At 43.7% G+C, this 15796-nt stretch overlaps 1 protein-coding gene across 4 annotated transcripts in view; it reads left to right on the top strand.

Annotated features, from left to right (window-relative positions):
- Window positions 1–3314: 3314 nt before the first annotated feature.
- The window catches only part of FAM169A (family with sequence similarity 169 member A), a 36580-nt gene continuing 24098 nt past the window's right edge, over window positions 3315–15796 (top strand). Inside the window, exons 1-2 of one of the 4 annotated variants that reach the window (XM_081929390.1) lie at window positions 3315–4152; window positions 9206–9241. The gene's annotated coding sequence lies outside the window, so the exon portion shown is untranslated. Of the gene's footprint in view, window positions 4241–4267; window positions 4468–4521; window positions 4874–9205; window positions 9242–15796 lie in introns of those variants that run through there. The other 3 variants (XM_081929387.1, XM_081929389.1, XM_081929388.1) reach the window with 3 other exon arrangements.

The raw sequence follows: 15796 nt of genomic DNA, 5'->3' as shown, positions 1-15796 counted from the left end.
TTTTATAAATCACCCCTGATGGGATGATGATGATTTTTTGCATTCATAGATTGCCTTTCAGAATTGCCTGCCCCTCTCAAGGCAGCTCCCAACATACCCAAAAACATATAACAGTGGTACCTCGGGTTACATACGCTTCAGGTTACAGACTCCGCTAACCCAGAAGTAGTGCTTCAGGTTAAGAACTTTGCTTCAGGATGAGAACAGAAATTGTGCTTTGGCGGCGGCACAGCCGCAGCGGGAGGCCCCATTAGCTAAAGTGGTGCTTCAGGTTAAGAACAGTTTCAGGTAAGAACGGATCTCCAGAACGAATTAAGTACGTAACCAGAGGTACCACTGTATAGAGGTCTTTGGTTCCCCACCCCAGACCTTCCTAGGCAGGCTGAAAGCTATACATATGGGATCAGCAAGCATAGAAATGTCTTGCTGGTAGATGCTCATGAGGTTGGAAGTTAGAACGGACTGACTCAGTGTCAGTTAGCATTTCTCAGTTCAGAAAGTATTGATCTGATGTGTAGAAATATTTCCTATTCTGATTAATTCAAGAGGGTTCTGAAAGCTGCTCTGTATGAAAGATGCCTCATGATTGTTTGGGTTAAACCTTCAGAGAAGCTGAGTACAGCTGGCTTGAACTGGTTCTCTTATCTCTTCCAATTAACGTCATGCTGACTATAAATATAGGCCAGAAGGAGCCTGGGTTTTACTTTCTCTTTCTCTCGGTCTTACTTCTGATGTGGTATTCTGAACATAGTATGCCTAGTGTTAAGGTTTAGTCTTCTTATAAGTTTACAGGTTTTTGTAAGTGCTGCAACTGGATTCTTATGGACTGTGCCAATCCTGAATGTACTGGACTGGATTTGTGATCATTATGCTTATTTGCCTTCAGTAGCAAGTAAAGCTCTGCTGGATGAAATACAATTGCCTCTGGTCCATTTTGGGGCACTCTGTATCGTGTTTAAGTTTTTTCCTCCTCAGAAGAAGCTGGGGCGACTCTCAGGACCATGATTGCCACATGCTGGCAGCAGGATCATGAACAGTCCCGAGACGTGAGCTTTCACACACCTTAAATACACAAAAACAGCAGGTGGTATTGTCTTTCTTAGAAGACTTCAACTTCAAACTTGAGGTATAAGACTGCATGGAGTTCTCATCTAGCACATCTGTTTATCTATTTTCCTCTGAATAGAAAGATAGCAAGTTGTGAAGAACAGTTTGGATCTTTGGAATGGAATCTGAGAATAGGTGAATGAGTCATGTTTGTGTATGGCTGCAAAAGAATGATAAAGTAAGTGGCATGGTATAGGTATGAATGGAATGTGGTATGTGTGTGAAGGCCTAGCATATCACTGGGAAAGCGAAATTTTAAAAAGGCTCAGCATTACCAAAACCCATGTGATTAGTATATTTGTGTGGATGCTCAAATAATTTTGACAGCTAATTTGTGTGCTAGTTCCTTTATTTTCCATGAACACTTGCTGAAGACTTAATAGTCAAGATCAGGCACCCCCAAACTCAGCCCTCCAGATGTTTTGGGACTACAACTCCCATCATCCCTAGCTAACAGGACCAGTGGTCAGGGATGATGGGAATTGTAGTCCCAAAACATCTGGAAGGCCGAGTTTGGGGATGTCTGGTCAAGATGATAACCACCTTTAAATACAGTATTTGAAGGGCTGAGGTATAGGTTCTGTACACATTGCCATTGCTGCAGCTCGTGTGCTCCCTCTGCTGGTCTTTGAAACCAAGTACACATGATGTACAACCAACCATATGTATCCTGCAATTTCTCAAGAAATATTGTTTGATGCGTTTCCCCTCAAACCAGCTTTCATCCAATTTGAAAACCCAAGCTGAAGTTAACGTGTTTGCATTTCACACATCTGCTTTACATGTCAATGCATGAACATGTGAGGGTTCACTGAATTAGGAGTTCGGTTGAGGTGTCTGTGTCTGTGTGTGTGTGTGTGTGTGTGTGTGTGTGCAAGTACAGCGAAACAAATCAGATAATGGTGTGTACAGCAATGTAAAACATGACTTGAAATGCAGTGGGGGGAAGCAATCTCACAAGCATTGTGTACGTGCCTGTAGCTGAAGGGGCAAATTTGTCTTGTTGTTCCAGATGGTGGGGCCTGAACCAAAGGTCAAAATTACAAGAAAGAGGACTGGCTAAATGCTAGGAAAAACTTCTGCTTGGCAGTAGAACAGTGTCCTGAAAATAGTTGTTCACAATGCTTAGAAATTCTGAATACACACTTCATAGAGAATGAACTCTGAGTGTGCATGTATATTCATCAGGGCAACATCATAAGGAACAAGGTAGCATAAAATAGTCAAATAGGGCAATGCTTTCTTTAAAGGTCCATATGGAAGTTGGGAAGTCATACATTTAATCTGATAACACTTTGAGGTGTAGTGCACTAATACCATTAAATAAATAAAAAAATGACTTTGGATCAACAAAGCCTTCTTAATCAATTTATAAACTAAGTAGCAAATCATGTACACCTCAGCTGCTTTGCAACCATAGGCTGAGCTCTATTTTGAAAATATATTTGCAAATAAGTAACTAGGAACCAACTTCAGCTTCATGGGTAGGTGTGCTTGTGTGTGGACACAGTGAAGAAGGTGGGACACCTTTGTGACACCTTAATCAGAAGAGGACAGGTGGTGCTTACCTGGGTACAATTCCACAAAATGCAAAGCTAAAGATAAAGGCATATAACTTTGAAAGGGACTGCCTCTGATCTGGAACAGGATCCTATTAATATATCTTTACTTATTTATCTTTACAAAATTCTTAAGATGGTTCTCTAGAATTATAGTTTATTTCACATTTTCAGGGACGTAAAACTACGAAGCAGCTTGGGGAACCTTTGGCCCTTCAGGGACTCATCTGTATGTCATTTAATGTGAATAGCAAGCTTCCTCGACCTCCATGAAGTCTCCGTGGTCCATATGATGCTCTCCTCCAAATCACTGCCTTCCCACACTTTCCCCTCCCTCAATCTGTATTTGTTTATATCCTCTCCTTTCTGGAGTATCCCTGGTATATTATTGTATTTATTGTAACTGAGGCTCATGCATATTTACTAGGGAGTCAACTCCATTGCATTCAGCGGGATTTACCTGACTTCTGAGTAAATATGGAGAATCAAGCTGCAAGTCCCAGCGGTTCCATTTAATTTACTCCACAATAAGCATGTATGGATTGCAGATTTACCAGGACCTAATCCCACTGAGCAAAGTGATATTTACTTCTGTGCAAATGCACTGGGAGACATTGCAAAACACAGTCAAAGACCTGCAGTCCAGGAGCCTAGATGATTAAATACCCTGTTTCTTATTAAATAAAACGGAGACTTTCCTTCTGTGTTATCCTATGCCAGTTTTATGGCTTATTTACAATACATGGACCATCACTAATGCCTGCCCTTTCCTTTCTTCATTGCAGTAACATACATAAACCTCCCTTCTTCCAGCTCCAAACTCCCCTTTGTTGTAAAATCATCTTTCCAATCAATTTCTAAGCATTTGCCTACTGCACGTTCAACAAAGGCTGTCATTGACGTTATAGCCCTCGCTACTCTGCCATACCCAAACAAGAGATCGCGATGCCGCCAACCCTCTCCAAATGTCTTTCTCCATCTCTGCGTTTCTTTGCCGCCTGCCCATCACTGGCAGCTATCAGTAATTTTGTTCTCTGGAATATTTGCAGCGACTGCTGTAGTGGAGCACGGCTGCAGCAATAGATTGGGGGCCTTTTGGAAGGAAAGGTAGGTGGTGTGTTGTGCCAACGTTACCCTTCATTTTGCATTCATAAATCCTTCGCCCAGCTGTGCCATCTTTGGAGCACGACAAAAGGAAGGCTTGAGTTGATTTTACGCACAAGGTCTCGTTTGTCCCCGGATTTCTTTTGTTGTTGGAGCGGCGGCGGCAGTAGCACCAGCAGTAGCAGCAGCACCAGCTTCTTGCCGGCTGGGCGATGCACTGAGGAGGAAGAGCTGCAAGCGCGCTGGAGTGGGTGCAGCTGAAAGCTCCAGACGTTGCAGAATGAGTGCGTCAGAAACAGGGAGAGGAGAGGCGAGCGCGGCAGGGGGAGGGACGCCGATGATGCTATCAGGCGCCCAGTAGCAACGGCGAGAGGAGCAGAAGGTGAGCCTAGGTGGACTCCTAGCCGGCCCAGCCACCGCCGCCACCCCCGGTCCGTTTTGCAGCCCCGGAGGAGGTAGATTTGCCCGAGGTGAGTGAGTGCAGAATGCAGGGGGCGTGGAAGGAGATGGGGCAGCCTTCGGCTGGTGACAACCTGCTCTCCCTAGTAATCCAGGCCTGGCAAGCACCGGATCCGGGATTCATAGTTGTTGCTAGGCAGCCCGGGGTGGGAGTGGTGGTCAGCTTGGGGGTCGGGGTCCTTCCCCCCCTTCTCCTCCTCGAAAGGAAGTGACTGCGCTTATCGTCGCGTAAAGCCAGGTAGGCGAGGGCAGCGGAGACCCGGCCGCTGGCGTGTGCGCGCGTCCCTCTTTCCCTGCGCTCCCCCTTGGCGTGCGCTCTAAGCCCACCCTCTCCATGTTCTCTAGGCCTTCCTGCGCTGCGCCTGCATATAGCCGAGTGCCTGCGCCCCTCGGGTGCCCGAAGGAACCTGGGCGCAGCACGGGGGGCTTCCGACCCCCACCGCACCCGCTAGGGGCGACCAAAGGTGCCTCCTCATACCGGCGCCCCGTCCGCCCCCTCCGGCTTTTCGCCCGCCCACGTCCCCTCTCCGGAGCGCGGCGTGCGCCTTGCAGCCTTTTCTTGCCGGCCTCAGCTGTGGAGAATGAATTAAACCCGCGCTCCGGGCGCAGCGCTGGGCGTGGGGTCACCGAGGGCGGCGGCAAAGGTAACGGGCGCATGGGATTTCGAGGGGTTCAAGTGTAATCCGGAGGGGGGAAAGTAATAATCGTTAATTGGCAAGGTTCCCTTTTCTGTTCCGGCGGCTTGGCGCCCCTCCCCCTTCTGCCTTCTCTTACTGTGATACAGTATGTAGGCCAATAATTGTGGTGGGAGGGTTGTTGGTGCGCGTTATTCTTGCCCAGTGCTCGTTTTAAGCCTGTTGGAGGGAAGGGGTGGTTGACTCCGAGGAGGTATTTGCAAACATCTGTGCATTTTTAAAATGTCGGTGTGAGAGAGGTTTGCTTTTTCTGGATTGTTTACGTCGGGGGTGGGTCGGTTTCAGGGTTGTGAGGTCTGTTTCTGCAAGAAATTCAAAGTAATGTACACTTAGTGTGAACGGCGGAGACAGCAGCTGTGTATTTTACAGTATTGGGTTTCCCTTTACCATAAGGTCCCCGGGTGGGTAACAGCAACTAAAAAAAATAAACAATTACTGTATATACCAAATAAAACAGTTAACAACCATAAAGACAAGTGTCAGGACAATGAGAAACACTTCCATGCATAAAACAATTACATATATAAAAACAGTTAAAATTAGTTCCAATGCAGACTGGGATGTAAAGATATTCAACTTCAAAGGCTTGGTGAAAAAAGGTCTTGAGTAGGTGCCAAAAACACACACACAAAAAAACCAGAGACTGCCTGTTTAATATGGAATGGGAAGGCTTTCCAAAGGCTGCTACCATGTTAAAGGCCTGATTCCGATATCCCAAGAAAGGAACCTCCTGATAACATGGTATCCACAGGGGGCCTTCTCCTGCAGAGCACAGTGATCAGTTGGGTATGTAAGTGAAGTGGTGAGACTATCTTTTCATTTTCCTGGTTCCCAGCTATGTAGGGTTTTGTACCCCAGTACTTGGCAGCATGTCCTGTAAGCTATACACTGAGGAAAAAGTACTGTATATGAGTACAATCTACATCTCAGTTACTACAGATCAGGGACTTACTTAAACATAGGACTCCTAAAGCTGGCCAGTAGAACTGCACAAAGACATAGTCAAAGGCAAACACATTTCATTCATTCAGCCTTATTTGGCATAATAGCAAACACTTCATAATCATATTTTATAGGAGAGGAACTTAGAACAACTTTGTGATTTATACAGTGGTACCTCAGGTTACATACGCTTCAGGTTACACACTCCACTACGCCAGTAATAGTGCTTCAGGTTAAGAACTTTGCTTCAGGATAAGATCAGAAATTGGGTTTTGTTGGCGTGGTGGCAGCAGGAGACCCCATTAGCTAAAGTGGTGCTTCAGGTTAAGAACGGTTTCAGGTTAGGAACGGACCTCCGGAACGAATTAAGTGCTTGACCTGAGGTACCACTGTATAGGGCTTATAGCAGGCATGTCCAAAGTCCATTTTGGGGGCCAACTTTGGGGTGAAATTGTAAAAAAAATAAACAAAAAACTCAACAACTTAAATCCTAAAAAAAAGCTCAACAACATTGGTTGGCCCTCACGCATGTTCACTTCATAAAATCTGGCCCTCTTTGAAAAAAGTTTGGGCACCCTGGCTTATAGGAATGGGTAGTCCTGCACATGGTTACAGCACAGTCCAATCCTAGTCGGCTTCATTCCCAGGCAAGTAAGTTCAGGAGTGCAGTTTAAATTTAGGTTAATTACCAGGAGTGGTGATTCCCAAAGTGTGTGCTGGAGAGTTTCTAGGGAGGTCTGGGCTCTTGGGGCTGTGTGTGTGCATTTGTAGTAGCAAGTTTATTACGTCTTTGCTGTTGTACTCTCAGCTGTTCTTGAGGGATTTCAAACCTGATTCTAGTAAGATGTTTTTGTGTGCCATGTTGCTTTTGCTGGTGTAAATAAATTAAGGTGTGCTACTAACAATAGACATGATAGTGTCCCTCGTGTGCCTGCCTTTGTGCATATTGCTGTGAAGGGAAGCACCATGCAGAGGTATTATAAATTAAGAATGTGTTTCCAAAGTGGCCTGCCTTGAGCTTCTCCAATTTGTGTGGTGGTAAGTGACTACTTATAGTACAGTATGTCTATACTCCCTGCCATAGAATCCCTCACACCCTTCTGCTCATGAGACTTGTATGTGCCCTTTGTCATTTTATCAACTTGCCTCAGCCAAATCATCTGTTTCACATTATGTCTCAAAGTTGAGGAGCCTCATAATTCTTACAGCCTTGGGGAATTGGTTTCTGACTAAGTTGGACAACTTCTGCACCATGGCAAAATTCTGTTTTGAATCGTAGGAATTACCGGGGCTCTTAGTTGAGAATTACTTTAGCATGCATCCATCTCTGCTCCCCAGACTTTGGGACTTGGATGGATGCAAACTGATTTCATAACAGGGCATTGGCTGTTTCAGATTGCATTGCAATTACTGGCAGTGCTGCAATGAAGACCTGGCCTCTTGTATTCTCTAACACAGTGTTTCCCAACCTTGTGCCTCAAGATGTTTTTGGCCTACAACTCCCATCATCCCTAGCTAGCAAGACCAGTGGTCAGGGATGATGGGAATTGTAGTTCAAAAACAGCTGGAGGCCCAAGGTTGGGAAACACTGCTCTAACGCACCATGCACATTGATGGTGGTGTTTACAGCACTGCCTGCTGACACCATTTTAAAGCATGTGAATGGCATTAGAGTAGGGGCTTAGATGAGCAATAACTTACCCTTAAAAGAGAACTGCTGTTGAGAAGCTCAGGAGAGGCATTTCCTTCTCCCACTAAGAACCTTGCTCTGGGAGAGGCCAGATGCAGAAGAAGAGAGGATTTGAGGAGGTGTTGCAGCTCCCTCTTCTGCACAGTTACTAAAGGAGCCTGAGCCCTTTCCTCATTTGCACCCAATCACCCTTGTTCTAGAGGACATTCTCAGTCTGTGTGGGTGTGCCAGAGAGGCCTGCTTGGTTGGGGAGGGGGGACTTGAAAATTGTGGGCAGGAAGGAAGGACTTGTTCTCCTCTTCGCCAGATTTCCCAACCGCCACCAAATGGCCATTTGGGGAAATGCAAAAAAAACCCCTACCCTCTATGATATATTTTGCTTGTTTTGGAAGGAGTGAAATGCTCTCTAGGATAATAATTTTATCTACTCAAAATGTTTAGTATTGATTTATGTGTGCAAGACAAAATACTGCCGGAGAGAAGGTTAATTCCTCAGAATTCTGTAGACTTGAGTCCTAGATGATACTGCCATGTCCTTGAGAAGAGCTAAGAGAGCCTTAGCTGCAGCTTGCCACCTCTTCCTGGCGACCTTTGGTCTAGTTTGGAGATATTAGAAGCAAGCACCCTGTATCTGCTGTCCTTTTGATATGGCTGACCCCTTGCGGTGGAGCTTTCCGCCTCTCTTCTCAAAGGACTGATGCAGATACCCTAGGGGGGCAGCATAGGGTGCAGGAGTGTGCAGCTCCCTCTCTCTAGTGATGGTATATTTTTAATTTTGCGTGTACAAAACTTAAGGCATTTACAAGGCAGCAATTCTATGCAAGCTTACCAAGAAATGAGCTCCTTTGCGTAGAGTGGGCCTTATTGTGGAGTGAACATCTGTAGATTTCCCTAAATATGCCAACTAGTACAATTTTATGTGCTAAGTTACAAACGATGCATGGCTTGGGGAAACCCAGCCAGATGGGCGGGGTATAAATAATAAATTGTTATTATATTATTTGACACTGTTGAAGTTTTACTGCTTTAGGGTTGATAATAAAATAAATATTGCATACATTCAAAATTTGCCCTCAGAATTTCTAGCCAGGCAGTGCAAATTGTGGGTGTACCTTAGAACCAGTAGCCTTCAACATTTTCAGATCTTGGATCCAGTTTCATCCAGAACGTGCATTGGAGACGGGGAGTCCCCACCAGACATAACTCCTTCAGGAATGTGTTCCACACTTAGGCTGCACCACAGAAAAGACCCTTTCTTTGTACTTCTAAAGATGGAATGCAGAGAAGGGTTGGGGGGCAGTTCTCTTGTTGCTACTCCAGTGAAATCAGGATGCAATTCAGTTGTGGGTCCTAATCTACCAGTTTACGACCAGTGCCATGGAATAGCTCCTGTTGCAAGGGAAGATCAGAATCCGGGGTGGGGGGTGGGGAGTTGGCTTCAAATATTGTTGTCATAGAATGCCTCATGTTGCTCAGAACTTTGCAAACCAATGAGCTAGAAAACAAAGCTCATTGTTAGGAAGTGTGAGTCTTAAGCTGTCTTAATAGGTCTGGCAGAATAACTTTGACAAGAGGTATGTCATACCTCCATTCATCTCAGTAAATTTCACCTCTGGACCCTAATAAAATTCTGTTTTTCTTTTTCCCAGCATAAACTGTCTGACCACATCAAATCCCCAGGGACTGTGAGTATTTGTTAGCATTTACTACTCTCTTACTTTCTCTAATCTGTTTATATCCAGCTTCCATTGTGTGGGGAACAACAATTGCGAAAAATAATAAAATAAATGGCTGTACAACAGAGGTACCCCATGCTTGGCAGAATACCAAGAATTTTTGTAAACTGGTCATTTATCTGTCTGGCAGCTTTGTGCAGCGTGGGGGTGTGGTACAAAAACTGCTAAGGTTATATGCAGAACAAGGGCTGTTTATATCTGGGGGAAAAGTATATAAAAGTTTTCAAAAAATAAAGGCCTCATTGCAAAAGTTGCCGCCATTTGAATTCTAAGCTTGCTTCCTTGGAAGCAAACCCCTCTGGAGCATATTGAAATTTCCTTTGCGGTGGGCTGGGAACTGTGATTCCAATTCAGATGTGCTCTGGATGTTTGCAATGGAAGCCAGCTGTTAGGCAGCACTGACAGACTGACTGGCACTCCCTGTGTATTTATTACATTTCTATTCCAGCCTTCCTCCCCGAAGAACCCATAATGTATGGAATCAAGGCACTTAATTGCCCTGAATCTCTGGAGCAGTGCTTGTACCTTGAGGGTGGAAGGTGGGTATAGTGGGGAGACCATTGTTTGGAACCTAATATAAATTAGCTTAAGGAAATTCACAGAAGGATAACTTCCAGGCGCCTGAAAAGTTTTGATGTAGGGCCAGGGGACCTTCCTGAGCGATGTGGTGGGGCAGCGGGGAATTGTGCGAAGGTGGGCAGAGCGTCACATCTGCATCCTTTCAGTCTCCTCATCCCGTCAGGGGGGCTTTTCGCGGTGCACGGATGGCAATGGCATAAGGAGAGCACGTGAAACTTCCTGTGCATTTCCTTAGTACAGCAGCTTTTCTTAGGATCCAAGCCACAGTTTTTAAAACAATGATAAATATGCATGTTATGCTTAAAAAAATGAAGCAAAAACATAACAAGCAGGTTGCCTGTCTAAGCCTTGAAGGAGAAGTTGCATCTGAACGAGCATTCAGTTTGTATCAGCTGAACTGTCAATGGAGGCGGAGGCTACCAGGCTCACCTTGTGGGTGAGGAATGTGGTGTGAGCTCTCTTATATATTATAGAATCATAGAGTTGGAAGGGACCATGGGGGTCATCTAGTCCAACCCCCCTGCACTGCAGGACTCGTTTGCCCAAGTTGAACCCAGAACCGTGAGGTTGAGTCTCGTGCTGTATCCACTGAGCTGTCCCAGCTGGATATGTTTGTCTTCATCCTTCTCTTGGTTGTTGCTCCCAATTAAAAGTATCCTGACAAATGTTAGTCCAGGTACACATGTGTGCATCGGCTGGAACACTAAAGAGTGCCAGGCTCCCTTGGAAGTTCAAGAGGAGGTGCGTGGCATGGCGCTGCTACCCATGAAGTGTTTGTTGATTGCGCCGTTGCTCGTGACGTAACGTGATGGCAAAGACCATTTTGACCATGTAAAGTTGACAAGTGACGAAAGCATTTGCTTTCAGATGGCTGCAACCAGCAGCATATTTGAGCAGCAGGAGTTTAAGAACTTTTCTGGACACTCTTGTTCTTGCATCTCAGACGATTGCATTGCAATGGTAGTTTCGGCTGGTTCGGTACCATCCTAGCAAATTAACTCTCTTGAGTTCCATGTGTCCCTGATGTTGCCTCGGTGGAGGATGGAGAGGGGTGTGTGAGTGTGTATGCAAACTTGCCTACTGTGCAGAGGTAGAATTCACATCCATTGCTTTGCAAGCTTTTGCCTCTGGCTGCACCCCTTGCCACGTGGCCCCCTGAAACACACTAAGAAAGAAAGCGGCCCTCAGCTTGAAAAAAGGTTCCGCACCATAGTGCTACACCAGCAACACAAGATAGAGTTCAAAGAATTTGGAAGCTTCGCTTTGATGTTGCTTGATATTGGCAAGCACAGTTGACAACCATTATCTGAATTGATATACTTTTAATGCACAGCGTTCTTCCCTTTCCTGTGCCTTTAAAGGGGCTCAGTTTTTCAAAGAGCTGTGGGAGTTACTTCCCTACCAATGTAGCGTGTGCAACTCTAAATTGTGTGCCCTTAAAGGAGGCATATCTTTAGAAGTTCTGACCCTGGAAAGGTCCCTGTGTTCCTATCAATTCCTGGTCCTGTTAACCTGCCTTTGTGGCATTCAAGGCATTTAAACTATTCTGAAGACTGAAAGAGCTGTGTGCTTTCATGAGAGTAATTAATTCTGGTTACCACATGATTGTTGTTTCTCATATAGGCTCTACGTCAAGAATGGAGAAAATTGTATACAGTATATACCTGTATGTATATAAATCTTATAACTCATTTAATCAATCTTGCCTTTTTGTTATTTTAGGTTTCACATATGTGCTCCAGATACCTTTAATCTGTTTCACAACTGACATAAGTATCCTTGCACAAGTCTTTGTGGGATCATGAAACCAGTATTGTGTTTTTAAGTTGTATGTTATATACCGCCTTGCCATATTTTATACCAAAGTGCGGTTTATAAATATTTAAATAATGATAAACTACTTTGGGTGACGTTAGATTGTCCCATCTAGATTAATTTTGCCTTGTAAAATTCAACCTGTTGATTTTATAATGCTAAAAACACTCAAAGCATCACATTTCAAATATTGGCCAATTTAAATTGGATTAGCAGAATCTAGCAGGATATTTAACCTGGTGCACTGATGAGATGAGCCAGCAGAACCTTTTACTTCCCTGTGCCATTTTCTAACACATGTGGCAGTTCTTAGGCAGAGCATTCCCAGGGGGGCCAATTGCCTTGAGTTAGACTTTGATCTGACAGAAGGTCATTGTTCTGCTTGAGCCGTAAAAAGATGTCAATTTTTGATTTTGACCCATATGGTTTCTGCTTGAACGCCTTATGGTTTCCCAGAGATGGGCTGTCTGTAGCTTGCAAGCTGTGTGAAAGTTCATTAGGGCAGTTTTGTATCCTCTACAATGTAAAAGTCCTGTGGGCCCTTGTTCTCCCACTGTGTATGATTATAAATTGCTAACTTTCATGGTGGCCGAAGGAAGTTTGGAAATGTGGTGGGAAATAATGCTAAAGGATCAGAAGGAATGAATCAAATAAGATGGTTTTTCTCTGTGGATTTTTCAACTCATCTTGATGGCGTTGACAACACTTGTGCGTAGGGCTGGGCGATATGTGGTTTTCAACAGTGTGATACATCACGAACTAAACAGCGCAATATATTGATGTATCGCAATGTATGAAATAAGGAAGGAGCTATGGGTATTGGCTGGCTTCATGGTTTTTCCTGCATTGTGATTTTTGCCAGCGCCTGCTCTTGTGATTCGCTGCAGAGTTAATAGCAGCTGCAGGAATCGAGAGAAGCATTTGCTAGCTACACTGTTTTCCTCACATTGTGATTTTTGCATAACACACACTCGTGATATTGGCAGGTAAAAATTATGAAACCGATATCACAATATGGACTTCAAAGCGGCTTTGGATAATATGTTGATATATCACCCAGCCCTACTTGTGTGGCAGTCCTAATCCCACCCCCACAGGGTGGTAGAGCTTACTGCCATATCTGCAGACTTTGCTGACCATGGTGGAAGGTGTGCAGGATGCGAATGTCCTATGCCATTTCCAGGCTAGCATAGTGATCAAGCCTGGATCAGGCCTAATGTCATCATACAACGGCAGTGAGACTAGATTGGGACCCAACAGATCCCTGGAAGCCAGCTCAGCCCTGCCCCTCCCTATTGGAGTTTGGTTTGGATTTGATATCCTCCTTTATCACTACCTGTTTTGAAACTTTCCTCTGGTGAAGAACCTTCCAGCATGCCACAAGTTGAGAGGGACACCTGCTCAGGATGGATTTGATTTAAATCAAATCGATTTAAATCACGATTTAAATCACTAGTCAGTAAGACTTTATTTAAATCTTTTTTTTTTTTACAGAAAGACTCATTCTTGCTGCTATAATATTAATATTTACAACCAGTTGAAGGTTTCATTTTCAGAATAGTAATTTTTCAGAGTAGTTTTTACAGTTGTATCAAGAATTACTGATTTGGTTATACTACTAGAAATGCATAGACAGATAATTATGAAATTATTGTGAGGTTTAATAAGTTAACTGTTTATATTTGGACAGCTTTTCTGCTATACTTTGTCGGAAGGAGAAAAATAATCATTTCCTTAATAACAATTTAAACAATTTATTTAACTAAAACAATAACTTTACAGCTTATGTATCCATGTTTGTTAACTGATATGTTAAACAATAAAAAAAATCAACTTAGACTGACTTTTAGCACACATGAAAAACTTAAAACATACACTTATTTCCTGATGAATAGCCTTTGGACTATAATGTAACTTAAATAGAAAACTATCTTTAGGAAGATTTTTCATCCAAAAGCATTTTTTTTAAAATCCTTTTTAAATAAAAAAAAATCATTTTTCTTTTTTTGAGTCATTTATTTTTATCCACCCTGCGTCTGCTCCAGTATGGTGTGAGGGTTTTTTTGGATCACAGTGCTTGTCTGCAATCCTGAAGAGGGGAGGGAGAGAGAGCTGGCTGTTGTTGAAGTGCCACATCCATCGCTCTGTGGGACTTGTGCTTTCAGGGCAGAAGTATGAGCTCTTGTGGTCCTCTGTCCGTTTCTGTCTCCTCCTTTAATGATTTCCCTCCCATTGGGAACAATGGATGGGAAATCAATGACACCAGCCTCCAGGTCTGCTGTGTGTTTTCTTTTGGTTTGGAGGTGAATCAGGCGATGGGGATAGCTGTGCCTTTTCCCCAGCCCTCTCCTCGCAATACCCCCTTTTGGACCTACGGATGTCAGAGCTCTATGGAGGAGGCGTCTGACACCAGACTTCCCTTGCCACGATTGCTGCCCCCTCCACACTTGCAGAACGACCTCTGATGCTTCCTTGCCACAGTTCTCCCCTTGAAGAATGACCTCTGATGTTTGCTATAGCCCCTGGAACACTCTCGTAGGTACTGTAAGCTTGCAGGTTTAATTATTTTCAGGGACAGCTTGGGTTCCATGCTTGTGGGCAATATTGATAACAAGCGTAAGAATCATGTTGTGCTTCTTTCTTCCTTGGCTATCCCTTGGCGTTGACGCCATCTTGATGGGACCTTCTCTGGTGATCCTAAAAGTGACTGGGGGTGGGATAAATTCTATTGGGAAAACCTTCCAGCATGTGGGATAACCCAGAATCTTTAGCTGGACCCTGAACTTCAGGAAAGAGTTTTGATTGGGGCAATTGATGTATTCTACACTGTAGAGGTTCGATCCTCTCCTCCAGCGTCACGACCCAACCATTCTGTGATCTGACCCCCAACAATGCTGCTCTTAGCTTAAAAAACAAATTGTGGTTGGTCAGACTTCCTGCTGTCTCATCTAGTTTGGCTCTGAAATATGCCATTTAGTTGGTTCACGATTTATTTCCCCTTGGTTGCTGCTGAATAAATGTTTGTCTCTTGCCCATTTTATTTTTCCTTTTGCAATTCAACATGATATATATTTGTAGCGTTACATGTCAGGCTTTTTCTACAAAGTTTTCTTAAAAACATGAAACCTTCATGTGAGCCGGAAGCATGGCAGCTGCTGTTTCTCAGGTTTCATAAATAGTTGTGCCTTGACATAATTTAAAATCTGTTGAAACAGATGAAGACTGAGGGCAAGGAGGAGTAGGAACTGGGTCTTCATTAACTTCCCTTTGAATTCAGATCGGAAGCTATGACTTGTCTCACTTTCTAATACAGAGCAGCGTAAGCTCCTTGGGAAGAGATTACAAATAATATGGTTGGTGCATTAATCTGGGCTTCTTGGTGGATGTTGACAACCTATTTTTAAATCTGATAAACAAGACGGTAGAAAGTAATCTTGTTGTAGCATTCAGCTGTATGAAGATCTAGGGAAGATCTTCTTCCATCCCATGATTTTTCGTGTTTATACAAAAGTGCCGGAAAAGGTTGCCTGGGCATTTGTGATTAGGTGATATCAGTGTACTGAGGACCTTCCTCCTTTATCTTCTGAGCCAGGTGAGGTGGTGTGAAGGGCCTTCAGTGGGAAAGTGGGCTATAAATTTATGAATTATTAAGTAAATAGGATGCTGGTGGCAGTAAGTGATGTAGGAACCAAAGAAGGGAATGTAGGGGTGGTCCCTCCAGACTTATGTTTTGTTTCAGGTGCCTCCTGAGACATATTCTTGAGTCATGACACAATCATGGTGCATAAGTGGTGGGTTGATTCTTCTTTACCTTGTTCTGCGATCCTTCCCTAATGCCAGCTCATCGTTGCTTTCCGGAAGGATATAATGCAGCAAAAGGGGGGTGAAAATAAACCCAAACATTTGTGGTATTGTATAATGTTACTTAAATAAAAAATAAATAATAAAATTAATAATTAATAATTGTAAATTGAATATAAGAGATGAAATGTGAATTAGAGATAAATATGTAATATCAAACAGCAGTGGGGGAAACTATGGACCGTAACTATGACTAGGAGTAGGAAGTCAACTTTTGGAAAAATTGTATTAAATTTGATGTAATTTGGC

Source organism: Podarcis melisellensis, assembly GCF_964234715.1.
Source record: "Podarcis melisellensis genome assembly, chromosome: 11".
Classification (NCBI taxonomy): domain Eukaryota; kingdom Metazoa; phylum Chordata; class Lepidosauria; order Squamata; family Lacertidae; genus Podarcis; species Podarcis melisellensis.
This window is presented reverse-complemented; position numbering and strand designations above follow the sequence as displayed.